The sequence below is a fragment of the Gymnogyps californianus genome, chromosome 2 (genome assembly GCF_018139145.2).
Source record: "Gymnogyps californianus isolate 813 chromosome 2, ASM1813914v2, whole genome shotgun sequence".
Taxonomy (NCBI): Eukaryota; Metazoa; Chordata; class Aves; order Accipitriformes; family Cathartidae; genus Gymnogyps; species Gymnogyps californianus.
In genome coordinates, this window is record NC_059472.1 from 22811410 (window position 1) to 22833970 (window position 22561).

General features: G+C 46.9%; 1 protein-coding gene across 1 annotated transcript in view; it reads left to right on the forward strand.

Annotated features, from left to right (window-relative positions):
* Positions 1–437: 437 nt before the first annotated feature.
* The window catches only part of NCALD (neurocalcin delta), a 51335-nt gene continuing 29211 nt past the window's right edge, over positions 438–22561 (forward strand). Inside the window, exon 1 of the mRNA XM_050891838.1 lies at positions 438–466. The gene's annotated coding sequence lies outside the window, so the exon portion shown is untranslated. The remainder of the gene's footprint in view (positions 467–22561) is intronic.

The window sequence follows — 22561 nt, forward strand, 5'->3', positions numbered from 1 at the left end:
TGGGCAAACGAGGCGTATGAGGGGGTTTTTTTCTGCCGGAGGCTGGGGATGCAGGAGGAAGAGGAAGAGGGAGGCGCGTTGTCTTAGGAGGACAGGGTTAAGAGAGTGTCGGCGATGGGACCAAGCCCCCGGCGCAGCCAGCTCCAGCGAGCCCTTGGTGTTTGGGTTGTCCAGGCGCCCGTGGTAGTTCCAATGTGCGCGCAGTATGACAGATGACCTATTGAAATAATTTCGGAGCAGTGCTGGGGTTGCCAGGACAACTAGTGCTCCCTGGGCTTGCGCCTGGCCATGTGACAGCCGCCTTGACGTCAGCTGGAGGCAGAGCCTGCGGTTTCAGCCGCGCAGCCAAAGCCTTGTGAGAACCTAGTGGATGCTGGATTTATCCCCGCCGCCGCCACCGCCGCTGCTGTTTCTCAGGGGCTGCCAGAGCATGGACTATTAAAAACTTGCATTTCTGCAGTGTGAGGTAACCATTTGCTTTATGTTCTCGTCAGGTATTTTTTTTTTTTCCTTTAAAAAAAAATAGAATAGAAAGCGGCTTATCGTGACTGATATTTTTTCACTTGTTTGTTTTGGCTGGAAGTTTGCCTTGATGTACAAGACCAGCACTATCAGATAAATGCAAAGCAGCTTCCAGTTACTAATTCTGTGTGCAGACGGCAAAGCGGAGTTAAATTTAGATTAATGATCCATGAAAGGAGAATAAAATGATATTGTTCTCGTTTGACACTTTAGGAATATAAATGAACACAAGTAATCCTAGGCTAATGCATTCGGGAGTTAAAAGAAATTATGTTTAGGTATTGTGTTGATTTGGGCTTCTCTACAGCTTTATACCTCTGTTGGAGCTTGTAGTTTTTTAGTGCTGCCCAATTCAGGTGGGTTTGTACCCAACGTGTTCAGTGAGGGGGAAGCCAGCAGCCGATGCAGCTAGGAACAGCTTGAAATCCAACTCCCAAAGTTGGAGTCTTTAAATCATCTTTGTTCACACAGAGTCCCCGCACCCTGCACGCTCCCCAGGCTTTCTGTCCCTCTCCGGGGGCACGCGGCACTCTTGACCGTATAGCGTTTACAGAGGAAAGGATCAAGAGCTTCCTGAAAAATTATCATCTGAAATATGCCAAGAGAGCAACATTGCTGTAACACAGGCTTTCACCCTTTTTCTCACATGCACATGCACAGCTTGGTTTTTGCCTTTTTTTTTTCTGTTGTGGGTTGAGAGCGGTTAGAATAGCTAAAAAAAGAACTGCAGCATGAACAGCACCACAGTAATTGAAAAATGAAAAGCTATTTGGGTCTTTTTGTAAAAAGAAGAGAGAGTTTGGGTCTGTTGCTGTATTGCACTTAGTTCGAGAGGGCTGTTGTGGGGAAGGAGATCCCAGGGCTCCTGAAGTTTAGTGCCACAGCCTGAGTTTGTTTGTGTGGGAACATATAGATTCATTTTAAGAACAAATTACAGCTGAAGCATCATGTGCATTGTTTCCTGGAAAAGTATGCTAGATTGTTCTTATCTTCTCTAATTATATACTGCTGTTCCCTTCCTCCCAAAGTTCAAAGGGTTTATTGATAATGGTAATGATTTTCTAAAGCAGCTGCCACTCTGAAACAATCACGGAGCTACAAAACAATTTAAAACACAGAGCAATAAAAGATAAAAAAATTCTATAAAAATTATTCTGATCTTACCAAATGCAGCAGAAGTAATTGTTTCAGAAAGGGAGCCATGGCAGAGATTAAAACTGAAAGCATTTCTGTAAGGAAAGTTATGGCTTAATGCTCTGGATTTCACTGCATTTGGCATTCTTAACAGAGCAACAAGGATAAATGCATCTGAAACCTCTAAACCATTTCACTTGGCGTTATTTCATCTGTTTTCTCGAATTTAACTCTTGTGCCTAAAATATCAATGTTTTGGGGGGCTGAAATATTTTAAATTTTCTCTGTTAAATTCTTCACCTGATGCTAATGCGTCAGTGCATGAGGAATCTCAGCTGGCTCCTCATAGGTGAGTTTAACCAAGGTTTACAGGAGCCTCGCAGCTTCAGTGTGGAGGTGCTAGCACCCCGTGCGCAGCATTCCCACGGGGAGTGGGGCTTTTGGCGTCCTCGCCCGGGTGACCCGCCTGGGCTGAGCTGGGCACAGCTGCTCCCCAGCCAATGTGGGGAGCCGTGTTTCGGCCGACAGCAGTCCGTGCCCCGCCACCTGCATGTGAGTCCCCCCGGCATCTGGGCAGTGGGGTAGGAGGGGAGGGCAGGGGGAGGTGGTCAATGCGACCCACCACCCTCCGAGGTCTGCTTGTTCACCAGCTTACACCGGTGGGGCAAGTCCGGCAAGGGACTGAGGCATGGAGTACGGGGACAGATTTGAGCTGAGCGGCACCTGCCATTCAAGAAAAGTCATTCACCTTCACGTCTGGAAGATTTGGCTCCATGTATAGCTGCAGTTGCCTGCCAGGTTTGACTTGAGTTATCAATGTGGCAATGATGCTCAGTGAGGGCTGGGGCTTCACCTCATTCATTTAGGCTTGAATACAGTGTCCTGTAGCATTCGATGCCTTGAAAACACCTGCAAGGGGAAAAATAATTGATGCAACTTTTGCTCAAGAGCTATTCATTAGAAATATTTTAAAAACAGGTTTCATATCTCCAGTTGGAATAGACAAGTCTTGCTTTAGCGACACTGAGCAAGTCTTCAAAAGGGACTAACTTGACTTGAGAGAGGAGGATGATAAGCTGCTCCACGTTTTACCAGAAGGGTCCCGGCTGTGTTGTGGCAGGAGGTCTGAGAGGCAGCGTTACTGGGGAAGCTGGTGAGTGCTGCTGAGGTTACAACAGGGATGTGTCCTGCTTGGCTGAGTAACCAGCTCTGTCCCCTCTCGCTGAGTCTTTGGGAGCTTTGGGCATCCCATCAGCCCAGGCTCCTTTGAGTCCCGGAGGTGGGGATGGCTGAGATGCGGTCAGGAAGGCAGCTTGCAGGCAGTGCGAGAGTCTGCAACTGGAGGAAAAGGCACAGGTCCCTCCTCAGGGGAAGGGCAGGGGACGGTGTGAGAGAGTTTTCCCAGGGCTGCATGCCTCTGCTTGGTGATTTCATGCTCTCCTTTTCGCTGGTCAGCTCTGTACCAAACCTTTTCAACAAAAACTTGGATTTTACCTTGGGAGTGTGTGAAATTGCCAGGCAATGTAATGCTAAGCATCCCGCTGTCTCTGCCCTGCCATGGTTTCACCCACCATGAGAAAAGAACAGTCTGTAGGTTCCTTCCTACCGCCGAGAGGCGGGGAAGATGGCTGCAGCCCATCCCTCATCTTCTGCCCAATGCCGCAACCGTGAGACTGCCAACTTACTTGGAATTGAAATCCTCTGACATAAAGAGAAAAAAATTAGATGCACACAGGCTCAGTGACACTCCACCTTCTTCTGGGGAGGCCAGGTTGACCCTCATACCTCCCATCAGGCTTCGTATAATTTGCAAATGTCACCCCCTTGCACACACACGAGGAGGAGATGATCTCTTCTGACAGTCTCCTTGTCCATGGAGAAAGGCGAGCAGACCAGCAATTCCTGAGGAATCGGAGCACTTCACCTTAGGAGAGGCCTTGACTGAAAACAGGACTGAGATCTCCTTGAGTCACTTCTCACACAACTGGATACAGTCAGGGAAATTAAAAACAGAGGCGAGCTGTTGATGCCTCTAGCCTAGTAATAATAACACACTCAAGCCTTTAGTGTGCTCTACCTTGATTTGGTTGAGTTGATGGGCAATGACAATCTAAATTTAGGCTAGAAGCATAATAAAACCTAAAAAAACCTTGCAACGCAGAACACTGACTCCTTCTTGCATTTTTCAAACAGAAGGAGATTTCTGCTGTCTTTTTAAAGGTCCTAGCCACTACTCAAGGCAATAATTTGGGGGGGGAATAAAATCCCCCATACGGGGGGGAATTGTCAGACAGTGGGAACTGATGTAGCAGTATGGAGTTTCAGTCTCTTAAATTACATATTGCAGAAGTTGGTTTCCACCCTGCTAAAAATCATTACGTTGTGCTAATTTAATGTCCTGCATCAACATTAGCAACAACTGGTTTAAATGATAACTGAGCTACAGACGAAATTCAGCATTTTAATCAACAGTTGCTTTTCCAATGAAACAGAGATGCCATGCGTATGGTACCCTGAATGCAAAATAAAAGTTGACCTGATTGTTGGTTCCAAGCTAAAGCAACAAAAATCCTAACTCTGGAATGTTTTTGGTAGTCATATTTTAGAAATAATCTTCCATGGTAAGCCCAAATCTATGCAGACAGTTATAGTCAGATAACAGTTAAAAAAATAGACTATGTTTTGGCTGTACTTTTGCTGCTGTTAAATTTATCTTCTTAAATAGCTGGGAGTAAGAGTTGAGGTTTGAGAAACAGTAGTTTTGTAATTATTTTACATGGATCGAATTATTCTGTCATCAAATTTGCATTTCAGACAGCCTTACAGTATGAAAATATAACTAGAAACTGTAATTCAGGAATTGCTGAATGTGATATTTCCCAGAGGGAGCACTGTGAAGAAGCTGCCCTCACTACAACTTTAGCAAATGTTGAAATCCTGTAGGTGGAAAATGTGAAGGCCAAGTTGTAAAGTTCCTCTCCCTTCTGCGGTCTGCACACGCTGTCAACTTTCTGCCGAACTTCATTTTTTGGTAAGATTCATTTCCACAGAAACATCTAATCATTAAGAGCTGAAGTGCTCAGATCCTGTTCTGCTGAATTTCAGTCTGGCTGTGCTGATAGTTGCTGAATTGCTTTCAGCCACAAAATGACACTGAGATAATGTAAGGATCTGATTTACGCACAGAAAAGCCAAGAAACTTGTAGTTGGGGCTGAAATGCTGGTTTTAATTTGCCCAGCGCCCGGAATTCCCAGCAATGCCTTCTCTCACAGGAGAGAGCAGAGGATGGGTCTCGGTTTAGCTCTGTTACTCTTATTTTGTAATTCAAGACTTTTTGCTCTACATATTCACAGACTTGCGCAAAGTTTTAGCTGCGTAAATCTCACTGATGTCAATCCTTACTTTTTTTACTATTCTTGTTATGATCTTTGGTTTATCATAGGCTTGTTAGCTGGAAACGAACACATCCTCTCTTTTTAATTGGGCTTGTGTTTATAAATCCTGTCCCATTTTGTCTGAGACACACACTTCTTTGGAGAGCATCATCCACGGCCAGTTTTTCTCACCACCTTGATGGGGCGTTGGACAGGCCCATATGTGGAGCAAAGCCTGTGATGCACAAAGCAAAGCCGGCATTGGAAGGAGGAAGAAGCTGAGTGTGTGACATGTTTGATGCTTCGATGTCCCCATACATCTCTCACAGTCCTGCTGAGAGACAGTCCCAGTGCTCCTCCAGAGGAAATGTCAAGGCAGGGCAGGAAAAGGAGAAGTGTGGACCTGTGAACTCAGGACTGCTTGGATAAATGGGCTGGCTGATGACATGGTTCCTAGTAACTCAGGGACACTGTCACCCCCCAGTGTGCTCTGAGGAACAAGACCGTTTTCCTGTGCCTGCCCAGGGTCATCTTCCTGCACCCTACACCCAGCCCTGGCGCTTTGCCTGGGCGCAGGGGAGGACGTCTGCCCCATCGCTCGCATTTTGAGTGATGCACGCCTGCAACCTGAGTCTGGTATTTGCAATGTGAGCAAAAGGCAGGAGCTGCAAGGCATCACTGCAGATGACCTGAGAAGGCATTTTTGTTAGGAAGGGTGCAATAAGCCAGGCTGGCTCTTTATGGATAAGTGGCCTCGCTTGGGGAGCCCTGTGTGAGTGCTGGTTTGCAGGTGGGGCACGAGCAGCTCCTGAGCATCACACCCATATTTTTGCGCACTTGCTTAGAAACTCTGGAGAGGCAGGAGACAGTGTTTCAGCCGGCTTTTTCTGTGCACGGAAGCAGGTGCGCACTGGGGCTGAAAGGCTTTGAGACAGGTTTATACGTGCCACATTTGTCACAAAGCATCTTAGCAGTGTGCTGAATTTCACCGTCAAGAGAACGAGGCCTTGGGAGCGGGCCAGAGCCAGGCCGGCCTGCCGCAGGGGCACGATGGACCAGGTGGGACGGGGCAAGTCGGGGAAGGAAAGCCCTGGGCAGGACTAAATGACCAGGTGATAGCGGGATGATGCCAGGAGCAGGCTTGCCACATCTTGGCTGTTCTGCTGTCACTGTTCCTGCACTGCTGCGTTTGCCCCAGCAGGGACCTCTGGTAGCATTGCCCAGTGTCCCTGGGCATCTGCGGTACAGGCCAGCCAACCCTCGTGTGAAATGGAGCTGTCTGAGGGAGTTAGGAAGCTAAATGCTTCCTATGTTCATAGTGATGCTCTGTCATTTTGCTGCCTTCTGATGTAACAGTGGCTAAAAGGGCTGCTCTCTCTGCTGGACTCTGGATTCAAAATGGGGCTGGAGAAACACTGCACAGTCAACCCTTGCACAGTACGTGCTACTGGAGGACAAAGATTTTGCCTTTAAGAGCTTCATGCTTGTTCTCATATTATAGAAGAGATCAGGTTTTGGAGAGACCCAAGATTACACGTACGGAGGTTTTATTAGACAAGCAGATCAGGTAGTTTACAGGCTTTCACTGCAGAGAAGACAAGTTAAAGCTGAAGAATGTCAAAGTTAGCTTCTTTCCTCGCCAAATTCCCTCGCTCCTAGAGCAGGCAGATTCCCTGATTATGCCTCACACGGCCTTTCTACGTCTCCTCCAGGACTGCAAAAACACAATGGATCCAGCTCATTTGAAGTGTCTAACTTCAGCTGAATAATACTCAAAGAGACTTCAGCCATGAAGCAATTCAGCCCCGAGAACCTTTAACTCGAAAGAAAATATTCTGTTCATGTTGTGTGCATATTCCTAATGGCAAATCCAAGATACCAGGGGGAAGCGAGCACAAAGCCGTTGATTATTTCCACAACTGCTATATGCTTTCTATCACAACACTATTCTTTTGTGCAGAATGGCAGCATGATTGCAGAGTCCTCTTTAACTTTACCATTTTAGCAAGCCCAGGTCCAATTAGAGCAATTATATCTCGGCAGAAACACTGTCTGTTGTCCTCTGGACCTGTCTGTCAACTGTCCTATTCATAGCTGTTTATCTTGTGTGAGGTTTTTCACGTAAAGTCGTTCTGACCCTACTAAAACGTCTCATCTGAAGGGTAGCCTGCATTTTTGTAGACTTATTTCACAGGCTGATGTGAACAAGAAGAGTGCAAAATTACGGCTGGCCAAGGATACATCTTTCAGTCTAACCACAGTCTCCTCTTGCTTGAGCGTTATTGCTGATTTGACACAGCACGCAGATTTCACTTTCAATTATTTCACTTCACCTTTCACTTTCAATTACTTAATGCTAAAAGTTGAGAACATTATCAGAATTTGCAGTTCTTCCTTGCCGCATTGGAGGGTTTCCTCAATCAAAATCCCCACCGTGAGTTGCAAGGCATATAATGTTTGACGGCACATGATATTAAACTACTTACAGCTCTGAGGTCTGTGTGGGACTATCTGGTCACTGAGTTATTGAAGAGCCACTGGGTAGTGGGCACTTCTGCAGAAAGCCTATCTAAGTTTTGCTTTACCTCGGCTATCAGAGCCTGATGAAGGAGCTGAGTGACTCCTGCTAAGGAAGTCTCCCTTGTCCCTGCTAAGGTAAAAGCTGAGAAGCAGAGCTCAGTGAAAGGAAGAAGTGCTGGGACTTGGGAAGGTCAGGGGCAGTGGAAAGAAGAACTCTTCTCTTTCTGAACAAAAAATAGATTTTTATTTTCTCATACTTGTCCTGGAAGGGAAAATCCAGGGAGCAGTGTTTGGAATCTTTTTCCTGAAACAAAATGAATTCTTTTCTGACAATTCAGAAATGAGATTGCCTGTGAGAGAGCAGCCCCCATCCCTGCCGCTGGCTCCATGGCATCCATGGGAGTCCCAACCAACACACACAGCAGCACTTGGGCAGAGCAGTGTCACTTTAGGAACTGAAAACACAAGCTCAGACCTCAGTCATTCTTCTTCCAGCATCATCAGGGAAGCAACTCCACCACATTTATTTCCTATTTTGCCTCTCTTCTGCTAGATTTTAGCCCACAAGGGAAGGCAGCCGGTCTCTTTTGTCAGGAGGACCTGCAGAGCCGCCCGCAGTGGTGGCCCAGACGTCACCTGTGCCTTCCCTTGGCACAGGATGCTGCAGGCAGGAGACCCATGCCAGTGCTGACCAGGGCTGCAAAGAGACCTTGCAGACCTGGTCATGCTAGTGGCAAGGATAAATGAGAGCTGATGAAACAGCAGTATAACATGCTCCACACCAGCTCCGTGGGGGTCTTGGTGAATTTGTTAAGATAAGTTTACAATGTTTACCTGGATCTGCAGCCTTGGCAGATTCAGTTTCTTTTCTTGTAGCAGTGATGGCATTTTCTCTGTGAATCACGGGCAGTGAGCTGCTGTGCAGGGTTAGACACCCCCCCTCACCATGTTCACATAATGCTTGTGATGCCCCAATTAGAAAAATACAATTCTTTCAGAGATGACAAAAAGTGACAGAAGCACTAGTAGGGTGACTGCTGCCTGACTTTTGCTCTTTTTATTAGACACTGGGAGCCTTGCAGAAACTCCCACCTCACTTAATTCAAAGTGTCTGATTAAAAATTGAAGTGTATTTTGCTATTAGTTCACCCTGTGTCAGTTATTAGTTCACTGTGGTGTTGCTCCCGCACCGAAAGCCTTTAGTAAATCACAGCTTTCCTGTGCTTGTGGATGGCACTCCAGGCAGGGTGGTGGAGAGGCAGAGGGGAGGGAAAGGGTTAAAACAAGCCACAGTTACCACTTTGAGGCATTTTCGAAAATAGCAGCTTTTCTTTTGTTTGCTGAATTCCCCGTGCTTTTCCAGTGCTGTTCCCATTATTCATTTCTTTCCCAAAATAACATTTTTAAGCAGAGGAATGGCTTGAGCGGGGAGAGGAGGGGATCTGCAGCCCGAGCCGGACAGCTGCACGCGCTCCTGTGTCTGCACCGAGGGGGCTCCGAGCTGCCCTTGGATGCTAATGGCAGACTACCAGGCAGGTGGCAATTCCCAGTATTTCAGGCAATTTTGCCTCCTTGGTGGCGAGCCTGGCAATTCCTTCCTGACAGCCCTCAGCGGTGCTTCTCGGGGGCAAGCTTTGGGTTTGCACAGCTTGCAGCTGCCCTTGCAGAGAAACGTTTATTATTCTTTCAAAAGGGAAGCCTGAACACATCCGAATGGCTTCCAGCTACACAGGGGACGTGCTCATGGCCAGCGTGATGGGAAGCGTGCTCCTGCCGTCCAGCGTCTTTGCAGCCCAACTTGACCAGAAGCATCTCTTGCTGGTGGACGCTCCTTTGAAGGAGAAGGAGGGGAAGCCTCTGGGAAAATAAGCCCAAGAGAGCCTGGCCCCAGGACTGGTGATGCAGGCAGATCCCACTGAGCCGGGATGCAGCCCCAGCCCTCGCTTGGGGTGCCTCGGGTGTCCCATTCTTGAATGCTGACCTGGGAAAGCAGCTGCTCTGAAGGGGCTCCCTAGCAGCACCCACCAGGGCTGGCCGGGGACACCCCTCTCTCATCCCTCACGGTCAGGCATGCAGCCAAACACTGCAAGCTCCAGAAACAGGTTCTGGCAGCCTTTCCCTGGGGGTGCGGGGGGGGACGGTGAAAAGGAGCCCTGAGAGGAATTAAAAATTAAATGCTAACGACAGCAGCTTGCTGTCACCACATCCCAGCAGTTCACCTTCGCTGTGGCTGGCTGGCCGCCCAAGCGCTGAGTGGGAGGAGAGGAGCATCCCATCCTCACTGCCCTCACTGGAGACCAGCCAGCCCTCCCGCGGCCCTGGTGGGGGGATGGAGAGGAGCTGCCCCCCAGCTCTGCCCCACCAGAGCCAGCAGCGCCCACCTCTCCATGGAAATCCCCAGAGTCATAGTGAAAGGCACCGCATGAGGAGGTGGCCAGACCCAGATAAGTCACACACCGCTTGGACAGATGCTGCTGCTAAATAAGGGGTGCTGGGGAGCTGGACCGGCCGTACCACAGCCCTCTCTCTGGTCTGGCGTCTGAAATAACCCCAGCAATGGGCTTGCTTAGAGTGGGCAGAGGCTGAGCCCATTGGCATTTAGGGCGCAAGGGTCAAGCTTACCAAGGTTGGTATTTGGGGGTACAAGGGCTGAGCCCCATTGGGGCTGGCATTCAGGGGTGCCACTGACACATTTGTGAAGAGTGGTGTCCATTGCAGTGGAGAGCAGGACCCACATATACGCAGCGTGGGAGCAAGGCTCTGGGCTCTGTGTCGCTGTCAGCAGAGGGCTGCCAAAATCAGGCAGAAGCCTGGGTGCAGAGCTGCAATGGCGATGCCCTGGCCCCTGCCCGCTTGTATCACCAGAGAGCACCGGCGCCTGGCAGACATCGTCCTGCAGCACCCTCCTCCCCAGCTGGGGCTGCCACTGCCCACCTCACCATTCCCACCTCCCCTGGCCCTTCCCACTGGCATTTTTCCCCTGTGTTCACCAGCAGCACTTTTGGCCCTCCTTGTCGTACCAGTCCAGCTCCTTGGTCTGCAAGTGCCCTGAAACCCCTTCAGAGCCCCAGCAAGCCCATCACAGAGCCCAAGGCCACTTGCAGAGCGTGTCCCAAATGATTTGGACCTTCGGTCTAGTTCATAATCCCCTCTCAATACCCCTTTCCCAGTGAGTAAGAGCTTGCTTCCCCCAAGCCTTGACATTTATTATTTTAGCATTAACATTCAAGAAGGTGACAAACTATCGGGTTTCCTGAGATAATGGCTGTGTCTGTACTATGGACGCTGGCTGTGTCCATACTGCATGAAATAGGGAGCATCCCCAGCACCAGAGCTCAGTGATTGAAACCGCTCTCTGTCCGGAGCGGTCCCTATCCCAGTTTTGCTCCCAGCCAATTCATATCCTCCCAGCTGGTGCCCAAGCCCAGTCTGGGACATAGCCTGCGCCACTGGGCCTGTCCCACGGGGCAGATGGCACATGGTCACTCTTCAGGAGGGTGCAAAGTTCAATAGCATAGATGAGGGAACTTCTGTACCAGTTGGCCCCCGTGCGGGGGAATGCCCCCAGATGCATTTGCTTCGTAGTCACAGGTGATGCGGTAAATGTCATCATGCATACATGGGTGAGAATCCTTGGAAAAAAGAACCTTAAAAATATGAAAGTGTTTTTTCTGAAGCCCAGGGCTGAGGAGAGCTCATGAGCTGCAAGCTCTCACCGCAGCCACCAGCAGGAAACCAGCCCGCTGGAGCATGACAAAAAGGCTGGCAGCTCCAGCCTGTCAAACAAAGCAGTGGGTTTTTAATAGGACCAAAGCGAAGGAAGTGAGGAACATGGCTAGAAGGAAGGATAAAGAAAAACCTTTGGTCTACAGAGAAACATGCTTTTTACTCAGCCATCTGTATAGAGGGATATTATCACGTACGCTGCTGACCTGACTATGTACAGAGGTTTCTTCCCCCCTTGTGTGGGTTTGATGCTGATTTCATGTCATTCCTTGATAGACACACTTCATCCTGCCTGGTTCAGTTTTAATCCTTTTCTAGTTTACAATCCATTTATTTTAAAGATGTGAAAATTGCAGAGGTGAATAACCAGTACTACACCCCTTCTGCTCCGCAGTTTCTCCAGAATGACTAAATTGTTATCATCTGTATTAACCTTCTCAATGAGAGACCAACATGATCCACTTTTCTAATGCTATGTTGTGCCTACTATCTGTTTTCTAAACCCTCCCTTGCCTGAAGTGAGCGCTGTGCGCTGCATAATGCCACCACAGCTCCCCGGCTGCCACAGCCCCGCACGCAGCACTGCGTCTGCCATGCAGCGCTGTCAAGTATTTCGTATTTCACTCTGCAAGAGGGAAATGATGTCCAGGTGCTCTCTTCATAAAACTTCAGGGTTGAAAGACATAAAAAGCAAAGGAGATTTCTGAATGCAGTTTTGTCCGGTGCTTCTGTTCTTGTTGAATTCAACATTTACGTTTTTGGCCTTGGAGCATAATGTTTGAGAGAGCCAGGGAAGCATTTACCTATCTCCTTGCCTGCAGCTTTTCAAGCAGGTTTGATTGTTTTTAGTACTTCCCCTGTTAGACGTGGAGCGTTTTCCACTTTCCCTGGATTTCCCAGTCAGATCCGGCTGCCTGTGCCTCTGTTCTGGTGCAGCAGCCTCCTGTCCCTGGGGACATCGCTGGCCGTGCGGCCGCTGGGATGGGACTCGCCTTCCACCTTGCTGCATGCTGGAAATGCAGCTCATTTATCAGATGCCGAGCAGAGGTAGGCTTGGTAGAGGGCAAAATATGTCACTCTGGGACTCTTTAGGCTGGGGTCCTCATTTAAACCCCTCCACAGACTCACTTGTAACCCCAGGCAAATCACTTAATGTCAGTGGCCATCCCAGTCAGACGAACGTGACCACGACTATAATGTCTTGGCAGGTCCTTTCATGGAAGCCATCGCGTGGCACTCTGATATTATTTGCAGCTTTACATCAAAGCCCTGCAGAGCACAAGGATATTGGCTGGGATCTTTTGAACAGTGGGGTTAGTAAGGCAGGACCGCAGCTTTTAGTAAAGCAGGACATGGCCATGACTGCATGGAAGTATAAAGTTTTCCCCTTTCACTTGCAAACAGAAGTTGCTGTGCTCATATTGCTCCAAATAATACAGGGCATTTAGGAAGACTAGGATTAAGACATTTTTTCAGAGTCATTGAATATGTTTTAATCCTTATTAGCCTTGAGCAATTGTTTCCCAGTGAACTCACAGAAGGATAGGTATAATTAAAGATCTGTCCTGCGCAGCCTGTCGTGCATTTTTAGCTACACAACTGGACTCACTAGTGAAACAGAAATATGTCTTTCTAAAGGAAAGCTCAACAACAGGAAATATTTCTTTCACAAAACTGAACACAAGTGTTTCTTCCAAGCATCATCAGATAAAAGCAAAAACTTACTTAAATTTCTAGTTCCACTGTTGTGGTTTAACCCCAGCTGGCAACTAAGCACCACACAGCCGCTCGCTCACTCCCCCCCCACCCAGTGCGATGGGGGAGAGAATCAGAAAAAAAAACCCCTCGTGGGTTGAGATAAAGGCAGTTTAACAGGACAGAAAGGAATGAAAAACAATGATAATGATAATAATAATATGACAATAGTAATACTAAAAGAATTAAACTATACAAAGCAAGTGGTGCACAATGCAATTGCTCACCACTCGTTGACCGATGCCCAGTTAGTTCCCGAGCCGCGATCCGCCCCTCCCAGCCAACTCCCCCAGTTTATATACTGGGCATGATGCCGTATGTTATGGAATAGCTCTTTGGCCAGTTTGGGTCAGCTGTCCTGGCTGTGCCCCCTCCCATCTTCTTGTGCCCCTCCAGCCTTCTTGCTGGCTGGGCATGAGAAGCTGAAAAATCCTTGACTTAGTATAAACACTACTTAGCAACAACTAAAAACATCAGTGTGTTATCAACATTATTTTCCTACTAAATCCAAAACACAGCACTATACCAGCTACTAGGAAGAAAATTAACTCTGTCCTAGCCAAAACCAGGACATCCACTAAGCACCTGGCTCTAATGTACAATTCCTTGACTTTGTTCATTTTTTAACCAAAATGTGATCCTGTTTTAGATCACAGTTGTTTCATCTGGTAATAAAAGCCTATTCAACTGTCTGCGTGTTTCATCAGTGTTTGCATTCCTTGTTCTGTATCATAACTTGCGTTTTGCTTCAATCTTTCCACTGAAGAATCAGTGTTGTCCAACGTGCCACTGCTCAACTGGACCTAACTCCCTAAACTTACTACTTAAAGTTAGTTATCTAATTCTGCTGGTGGATAATTTTGATCAAGATTTCATAGCATGCTAAATTTGTCCACGCAGATGATACAGTGACAGGCTTTTCTCCCAGTCATTGCTGAAATCCCCCACCCCACCAGTTGCAGAGGTTTATGATCGCTGCCTCTCAGGTGTCTGGCACAAATGGAAGCGGCATCATTGTGTGACATGCTCGTTACTTCAGGCATTAGCCTTGAGAAGTGCTGGGTAATTGGATGGTTTGTCATGTCTAAGTGCATTATCCCTGAAACTGCTCCTCCTCCAATCAATAAAAGACTCCATAAAATTGTTTAAACATATTAAGAAAAATGTGATTTACTCCAGGAATCTTTATTGCATTTCATTATAAGCCGCTGAATCTAATATACAAAGAAGATCACTTGAATTATAAGTGGACAAAAGGAAGATCTACGTTACATTCCTACTAAGCAACTATCAGTAACATGCACCTTCTCCATCTAATGCAGTTACATAAACTAATTGGGTTTGGTGTTTCTAATGGGAACAGTGGTTAACTATATTACACAGCCCCTGAGAGAAATTGGCATCAGATGAATTTGTTAGGTATCGTGCTATCTGTTCTCAGCTATTTTTTCCTGCCCTGAGGAAACTCATGAGATTAGATAGCCAAAATGTGGGCAGAGAGTTCAGACGATGGGCCATTGATCTCCCTGTCTCATCTCGAACCAGTTTCACTGTGCTCGGTGCTGCCCTCTGGAAGCTCATCAGATAGATAGCAGAGGACTGTGGTGTTACTCTCTGCTTGCAGACCTGTGCATGGCTAGTTTTTGTTTTACAAAGCGAAGTGCCTTGGTGTCATTCACTACTGTTTTGTACTTTATTGCTATTTCAAATCCTGGGTAGACAATTTTTGGAGGAGGAAAAGAGAAAACTCTGTCCAAGGTGATGTTCTAGAGCAACAGCTCCCTTCCACCTGTGTTCTTTCCCATTAAGTGGACAGTTGACAACTTTCATACAGGTTAACTTCTTGACCTTTTGCATATAAGCACCTGATAGCTAAACAGCAGAATCAAACATCCTCTGTACCCTGCAGCATCCAAAAGATCTGTGTTACTCTACTGTAGGAGCAGCGCTTCTTAAAACTGTCATTTATAACATTTGAAACATAGAGAAGACACATCGAAGGGTGAATATTATGTTATTTTGTTACATGAAGTACTTTCCGGCGACGAATATCTGAGGGTCTTTTTTCCCTCTGTGGAGGAATGGGTGTGCTGAGGCTAGCAAGGAAAGAAGGAGGCCCAGCAGCAGGGCAATATGTGAAGTAATGCTGGGGATGCAGGATCGGGAGCACAGGGGTGCGGGAGTGCAAACCCGAGCAATGAAGCAGTGCCTGTGCACCGTGGCCGTGGGAGCAGCCCCGTGCATTCAGGGCGCTGCTGCGTGAAGGTGATAAGCAGAGGAATTCCTCCATGTCTGTCATGGTGTGGCTTGGAGGGGAGCACGGGGCAAGGTGCCTCCCCAGTGTCACAACCAAGACAGTCCTGGACATGTCCTGGAGCAGAAGGGTGGCCGTCAGGAGGTTTAAGTGCCAACAGCCTCTATGCCCTGGTAGGGTCGGGCAGTGCCTGATAAAGGTCTGTCCTGTGCTCGTCCCCCTATGAGTTCCTGCCAGTCCAGGAGCCTTGAAAACTGACCCCAACTGGTCCAGGAGCACAGGACCAGGTGATACAAAAAGCCATACAGATGTTTTAGAAAATCCTTTCCTCCCTCTTCCTGTGCATGGGTTCAGTCAACTCTGAAATGCAGCTGTCACACAGTAATCTTTGTAAAGTGGTCAGAGATCTTCAGATGAAAAGGCACTGTGGTATTAATAAATTATTGTGTTCTCTATAGGAGACAAAGCAATCACGTTAAGGAAGAAAAACTTTGTAGAAAGCATGAATTGCTCCATCAATACTGAATAGAAACTGGGCACATGATTCACTTTCGAAGAAAATGGAAAACTTACTATTTCATGGATTTGGACAGCATATTCTGCTAATCCTCCTGACTCCAAGGTTAAGCCCAACCAGCTGTGAACTTTATTGAGGTTACTTGTAAATCTTAATTTCAATTAAATTTTTTGCAATAATCGTATTGCTGCTCCCAGTGCTCTCTGATGCTTGAATTGACAGAGCTGGCTGGTTCTCTTGACCCTTCTGCTGCATCCTGGCACTCGCTCATCTGCCTGTATAACCCTCTGCTCACATTCCTGCCGCTCCACATTACTCATGTGCGGCGGTGGGTGACTACATACTGCAGAGGAAGACAAAGATATCATAAACACTTTCACTTAACATTACTGCCTTTGACTCTCCTCTTGGTGATCCTTTGTGCCAGAAAGACTCTGCCCGCTGTAAGAAATGCACTTGGGTTTTAGGATGCCGTTTCTCTTCCAGAGGAAGGCAGGACAGGAGGGGACCTCCTGACTCATCCTGTCCACTGCAGGTATCTACGTCATGTAGACCCTATTTGTGGATTTTTCAAACTCCATTTTCACATGAGCTAGGCCATTTGTCTTGTGATCATCGGAGAAGGCTGTTCCACAGACTTCACTGCTCCAGTGGTTAGAGATTTGCTTCTCATTCCCAGCCAAAATTTATTCATGGCTAGTTTAAACCCATTTGTTCTTGTGCCAGCATTGTCCTTCAGTTTAAATAGCTTTTCTCCTTCCCTAGTGTTTACCCCCTCTGATGTATTTATAGACTACAACCATATCCCCTCTTGGCCTTTCTTTAGCTAGGCTAAACAGCCGAGTGCCTCTGGTCTCCTCTGAGAGCACAGGCTTTCCATTCCCTTATTTGGCTTAACAGCCCTGCTCTGCAGCCACTGCGGGCCAAAATCCCTTTTCCTGAGCATGCTTTCCTGGCCACGTACTACAGTAGTCCAGGTGAGCCCTCGTATCTCCAAACCTTTGTACAACCTGCTGTGTTTTCATTAATAGCATTGGTATTTCCCCCTCCCTGGACTCACCAGATCCGTCTCAGCAGGTTCATTAGGAAGCGTCATTTGTCTCCTGCAGGTCACATCATATTGGTGTTTTCCAGTTCTCTTATGGCTACATAAGATCTTCAGCTCTTCCTCCTGCTTCATCATTTCTAGTTAAAAACATCAGTCCTTCCTACTGGCCCTCAGAAACTGCACTTTGTGATAAGGAATTCCATCCCATTGCACTATTCCAGTGCTAAAATCATCCCATTCTTCTTGTGTGGTAGCCTGGCTGTCCAGCTGACAGCGCCTCTCACCTTGGTGTCATCAGCAACTGCACTGCTTTGGGATTATGCATCATGGTTATTAACAAAAATGATAAACAAGATCCATCCTAAGACTAACCTTTGGAGAGCCCTGTTGTAACCACCTTCCACCTGAGATTTCCCCTTTCTTTTCAACCCATGATCCTTAAAGAGGAAACATCTGTCTGACTCTGTCCAGCACATCCCCTAGCAGGAATCATTTACTTTGATTTTGCCTAAGTGGTTTTGAATTAACCTTTCTATATACATCTACACACCCATTAGAAACGAAAGTTTATGTGCTGGTTTGAAAGCCAGTGCAGGCAGACTTTTGACGGGGTTTCCATATAAGGTCAGTTCTGCCAAGAAACTTCAGTTCTAACCTCTAACATTTCTACAACTGCAGTCTGAGATCTCTCTTCAGCAGGACTTGCCAATTGTGGTGCTCAAGTCAGGGTGTTAGCAGACGTGTTTTGCTCTGCTTCAGTCTCTCAGCGGGTTATGAAGCCAAATTCATGACTCAAATGACTAAACTCATTATTCAGGCTTAGTAACTTTTTTATGGGATTTTGGAATGGGGTGAAAATTCTTTTGTGCTCTGGCCTGTGTTCCTCAGATCTTGGCCTGCAGAGAAATAGCAAAAATGGTATTTGTACCCTTTACATTCAAAATGGGTGAGACTATAAATATATTGTAGTCCTAAAACAACATTCCTGCTAGTTCCTCAATTAGGACTGCGAGACGTCTCCCTCAACATCTCCCTGCGATTCCTCACAAAGATCTGACTGTCTTCTTTTCTTCTTTGTGCCAAAGGGTTTAGAGACTTTTGGAGGAGTTGGTGGTGACATCCCACAAACCAAAGAACAGAGCTACTTCTCTTTTAGGCTCAAATAAAGCAAGAGAGGAGAAATTACTGAATATTTGGCTGCCCTTTTGATGACAGGAAAAGCAGTCCTTCCCCTCCTTCCCTTGAACAGTTCAAGTTTTGGATATCTCTCAATGTTATCAGCTAGTTCTTCTGAATGTATTGTATAAATGATACATGAACTGAATGATTCTCTCTTTAAAAAGAAGAGGAAAAAGCCTTCAGAAATATCAAATCAGTCTAGTTAAGCTTGTTCCCTGCATTATAATTTAGCTTTTTTTATTAACATTAGAGAATTCTCTGATCTGAAGAATACACTTTCACCTTTGCATATTGAGGGCTGGCTGAGAAGCCTTCACCTCGTGCCTACATCTGAGATGTTGTAAAGCCAAGGACCAGATACTCATCTTGCTTGCTTGGTGGACAGTTATCCTGGCTGCAGCTCTAAGAATAATTGATTTGAGGATTTGTCTGCTGAGCAATCGGGCATAAAAGGCTTTAATTTGGCATGAAGTTGCATTTTCCAGCTCTTTTTGCTAAAATGAAGGAACTCCACAACAACAACAAATGATATAATTCAATTTGACATTGGATGTTGAGCAAACTGAGACCATGTTCTCCTCAAGCAGTTTTATGAAACTAGCCTCCAATATTTCTGTTTCTGCCTGAAATCAGCCCATGAATTTGGAGTTTGCTCAGTTCACTCTCTAGACTCCAGAGATGGTATTGACTAGATTTCCATAGCTTGTATGGAGACAACTAAATTTAGGTTTCTGAATCCGAAGTTAGATGCCCCCTGCTTTCCGTAGGTAAGTAATGTGTAGAGTTTGATACTAAACCGATCACTTCCTGAGCTGCTGTCAAAGGATGTACCTTGGTAAAGGTTGTTTCTAGATTCAAAGCATTTAGTGTGTACCTGCACACATACTCTGACCCAGTCCAGCCCCCTTGCTCTGTTCAGGCAACAGTGCGGACTCTGTCTGTGAATTTCCAGCAGAGGATCCCTTCTACCAAGGAAGCTCCCTGCTGATCCGAACCCAGCAGAGGGAACACTTTTGCTGGTCTCTGCCTCTCCTGTCAATACAAGACACAGGCTGAAGATGAGCAGAGCCAGGCAGCTGGGTCCCCAGTGCATACAGAGCTCGAGGTATCAGTCGGAGATGTCCCTGGGAGCTGCAGACCCAAGCCACTGCATCAGCTAGTGCAGAGTCACAGGGTTCAGCCAGGTGCCTGGAGCCAGATTTTTCCCCCTCTCCTCTTCTCCCCTCCTGGAGCATCGTCTGTTGCTGAGAGAACTTGGATGTAGGAAGCATCCGAACCAAAAGCATAGGGAGGGGACTGTACCAGCCTGCAGCTGCTTAGCATCTCAAAGGGAAGACTGAATTCTTTGTATCTGGCAATCGAGATGCAGGCAGTCACTTTATTGACAGAATTAGTTCATATTTCAGTCCATCATGTGTACAGATAATGCACTCTGAGATTAAGCTACTGTAGCAATAAATCTGCTAACCTAATTTTAAAAGATAAAAGCTCCAGTGAAGTGAGGCTTCATGGCACGCTCCACTCCATTTGATTTCCAGCGCTTCGGAAGAGCAGGCAAGAAAGCCCTCCCTCAGGTAGCTGCTCCGCACCTCCAATCTCCTCCTCCAAAAGCAAATCTTCTGGGGAAGGAAATAGAGCAGCACTAAAACTCTCCTCCCTCTGGGTACCAGCATCTGCTGTTGCTTGGCAGCTCACGTGAAAGGTCATATGGAGCAGGGCTTGGAGAAGCCCTGCGAGCAAAATAAGGAGTGCTGTCCTGCATCAGGAGAAGACCTGCCTCCCCTTGCCCACTGCCTCCCCACTTCTGCAGCAGTTCCTGACCACCCTCCTCTCCCTGTGAGTTTCGGATAGCCGCAAGCACCACCATCCCAGCCCCTGGACCTCTTACTGGTCTGGAAACAGGGGTAGCTTCTGAGTACTGGTGGCACAGGAGATGCTGATTTCCGCGGGCTGTTGCTGCTCAGCAGCAAGAAGTGGCACCAGAAGGAGGAGGGACAGAGCAGCCTGCAGCACAGCGGTGCTGGGCAGACAGCTCGGGGCTTTGTACATGTTTCGGGTGAGGGATGGCTGAACGTGCTGGGCATTGCACAAGGTTGGATGGTGTCTGGGCCTCCTGTGGCAGCAATTTAGGGATAGATATTGCAGCTGGTAAGGAAACCCCAAGAGCTGGGCATTTCAAGCTGGATGGCACCTCAGACCTCAGCAGAGGAACCGCTGAACTTGTCCATCTCTGCAGCCTCAGAGACGGGAATGGCTCTACCACGGTGTGGCCAAGACCTAGGGAAGGAGGTGGCTGCATGTGCATGGACAGCTGTGCAAAGAGGCAGTCAGGTGTTTTGTGCCCCTCGCCCCCCAAGGCATCACAAGTCTTAACAGGTCATTGATTTTCACTCAGGATTGAGCTGCCTTGCATTGCTAGTGGGACCAGAGTTTCTCATGCAACTTAACTGAATTAAATTTTTCATCTGGCCATGCTGCAAGGACGGCATTGTTAGAAACCACAGGCATGAAGCCCATGTAATGTTGGTGGCAGTAGCTTTATTTCTCTTGGCCATGCTAAGGGAGTTTGCAAGCTACACCAAACTTCCCTGAGCATTTGGTTGTCTTCATATTTGAAAAGGCAGTATTTACATTGCAGGCTTTAGCAATGTGCTCAATATGTGCTAGTTTAACATAATTTTAAATAATTGATCAGGACAAAAAGAAATCCCTGTGTTGATTATGTTGTCTTCCTTTATGAAGGCCCAAATGGACAATGCTCCAAACGGTGTGCTAAAAGCATCTGCAGTAAGGTGATGGTGGCATCTTGTTAGCTTGGAACCCCCTGGGAAAAAATACACATTGCTTCTATATTACCAAATTACAAATCAATTAGTGCTGTTTGTGCTGTTTGAGTGCTTACAGCGCACTGCAGTTCAAAGGGAAATCACACAAAAAATGTAACGTTTTCAGGCACTCCCGCCCTGTCCATAATTGTTGCCCGTATGGAAAGCTGCTGTAACCTATTTACTTGCACCAGCTTCGCAACTGGCCTCCAGCCAGCAGCTGGGGTTCACCCCAGTTCTAGATGTGAACCTCAGACAAGATTTTAAGGAAGCTTTCAAAAATACTAGTCGGTGGTTTCAGTAGGGTTTGCCAGGACCAGCTCCCCAGGCCTTCCTTTGCCTGCTTATTTTCAGATCTAGGCGTTTCACCATGTGCACATTTCAAAGAGGAGTGTTTGCAAGTTTTTTATGAACCAAGGCTGATATTAGGCAATTGGGTGGAAAAACATTTTTTGCCTGGACCCTTTGGCCAATATGCACATTGCTTACAAGCTCCTGTTTGAACAAGTTGTCATATAGGTGTATAAAACACTGCACTCAGAGAAGTCTTTTCCTTCACTGCTGGCTCTTGGTGCAATCGGTTTCAGTCATCCTGCACAGCTCCTGGAGCTGGTTATCAGCTCTGTGTGCAGCACATACATATTATCCCCCACCACTTCTGTCTCAGCTTGTCCTGCCCCTCTCTGCTGTGATTTTTATTTTGTTGGGCTTCGTTTGACTAATGACCTTCTTCTTCTCCACTTGTATGTGCTTAAGGAGCTGCAGTGCCTGGTGGGATGCAAGGTGGAGTGGACTAGCCAAGCCTTGGCCCTCGGGCAAGACAGTGTTAAAGAAGACACTGGAGGCAGCAGGGCAGTGAGCAGGGTTTGATGAGGGCAGGTGTTTTTGAGGAGTCTCATCAGTTTCCATCAGTTCTCCCTCGGCCAATCCAAGGAGGTCTCCAGGCTCAGTTCTTTGGGATCCTCCAGAAACGCTGCTTGTAGCTGCTGGGCTTCGCTGGTGTAAGCAGCTATCGCTTCACTGATCTAAGGGAAGGAGACAGCTGCATGTTAGGGGAAGATCTGGCCCACTTCCATCATGCTACATTGTCATTTTCCACAAAAGCATTTACCAGCAATTGCTCCAGCCCATTGCCAAAAAAGAGCAGTTTTTCTTCCTTCAAATAAGAGTGAATGTAGAAGCACTTGAGCCATACCACGTTCTCATAAATGATAGTTTCTCACAATAAGTGTACCACATGCATAGGAAGAAATCATAATAGAGGGACCAGCACACACGTCAAGGCTTTGACTGTAAACTTCCAGCTCTAGGAAGGAGATGAGCAACCTTTATGTTGAATTATAACTGCAGATATTTCCTTTTTCCTAAGCTAGTGTCTGTTACCATGGCCACAACCTTCAGAATTTTCTGGCTATTTTACAGTCATTAATAGGAATGAAAGAGCAGATGTTTAATTACATTCTTCTTATTCCATTCACTAAGGTACAGCTGACATTTTAGGAGTCTTCAGTAAAATAATTTGGTTTTATGGTTTATCATTTTCCTAGAGAAAAATAGCAGAAGTTAATTAATATATGTCAGCATGCACTTTGTCTATGACTTCTAAGTAGAGATGAGGAAACCAGTTTCTTTACATCTTAAAGACTGAATATTAAACTCATATTAGCAGCAGTCAGAGGCAGGTGAAAACCATGCTGTAGAAAATA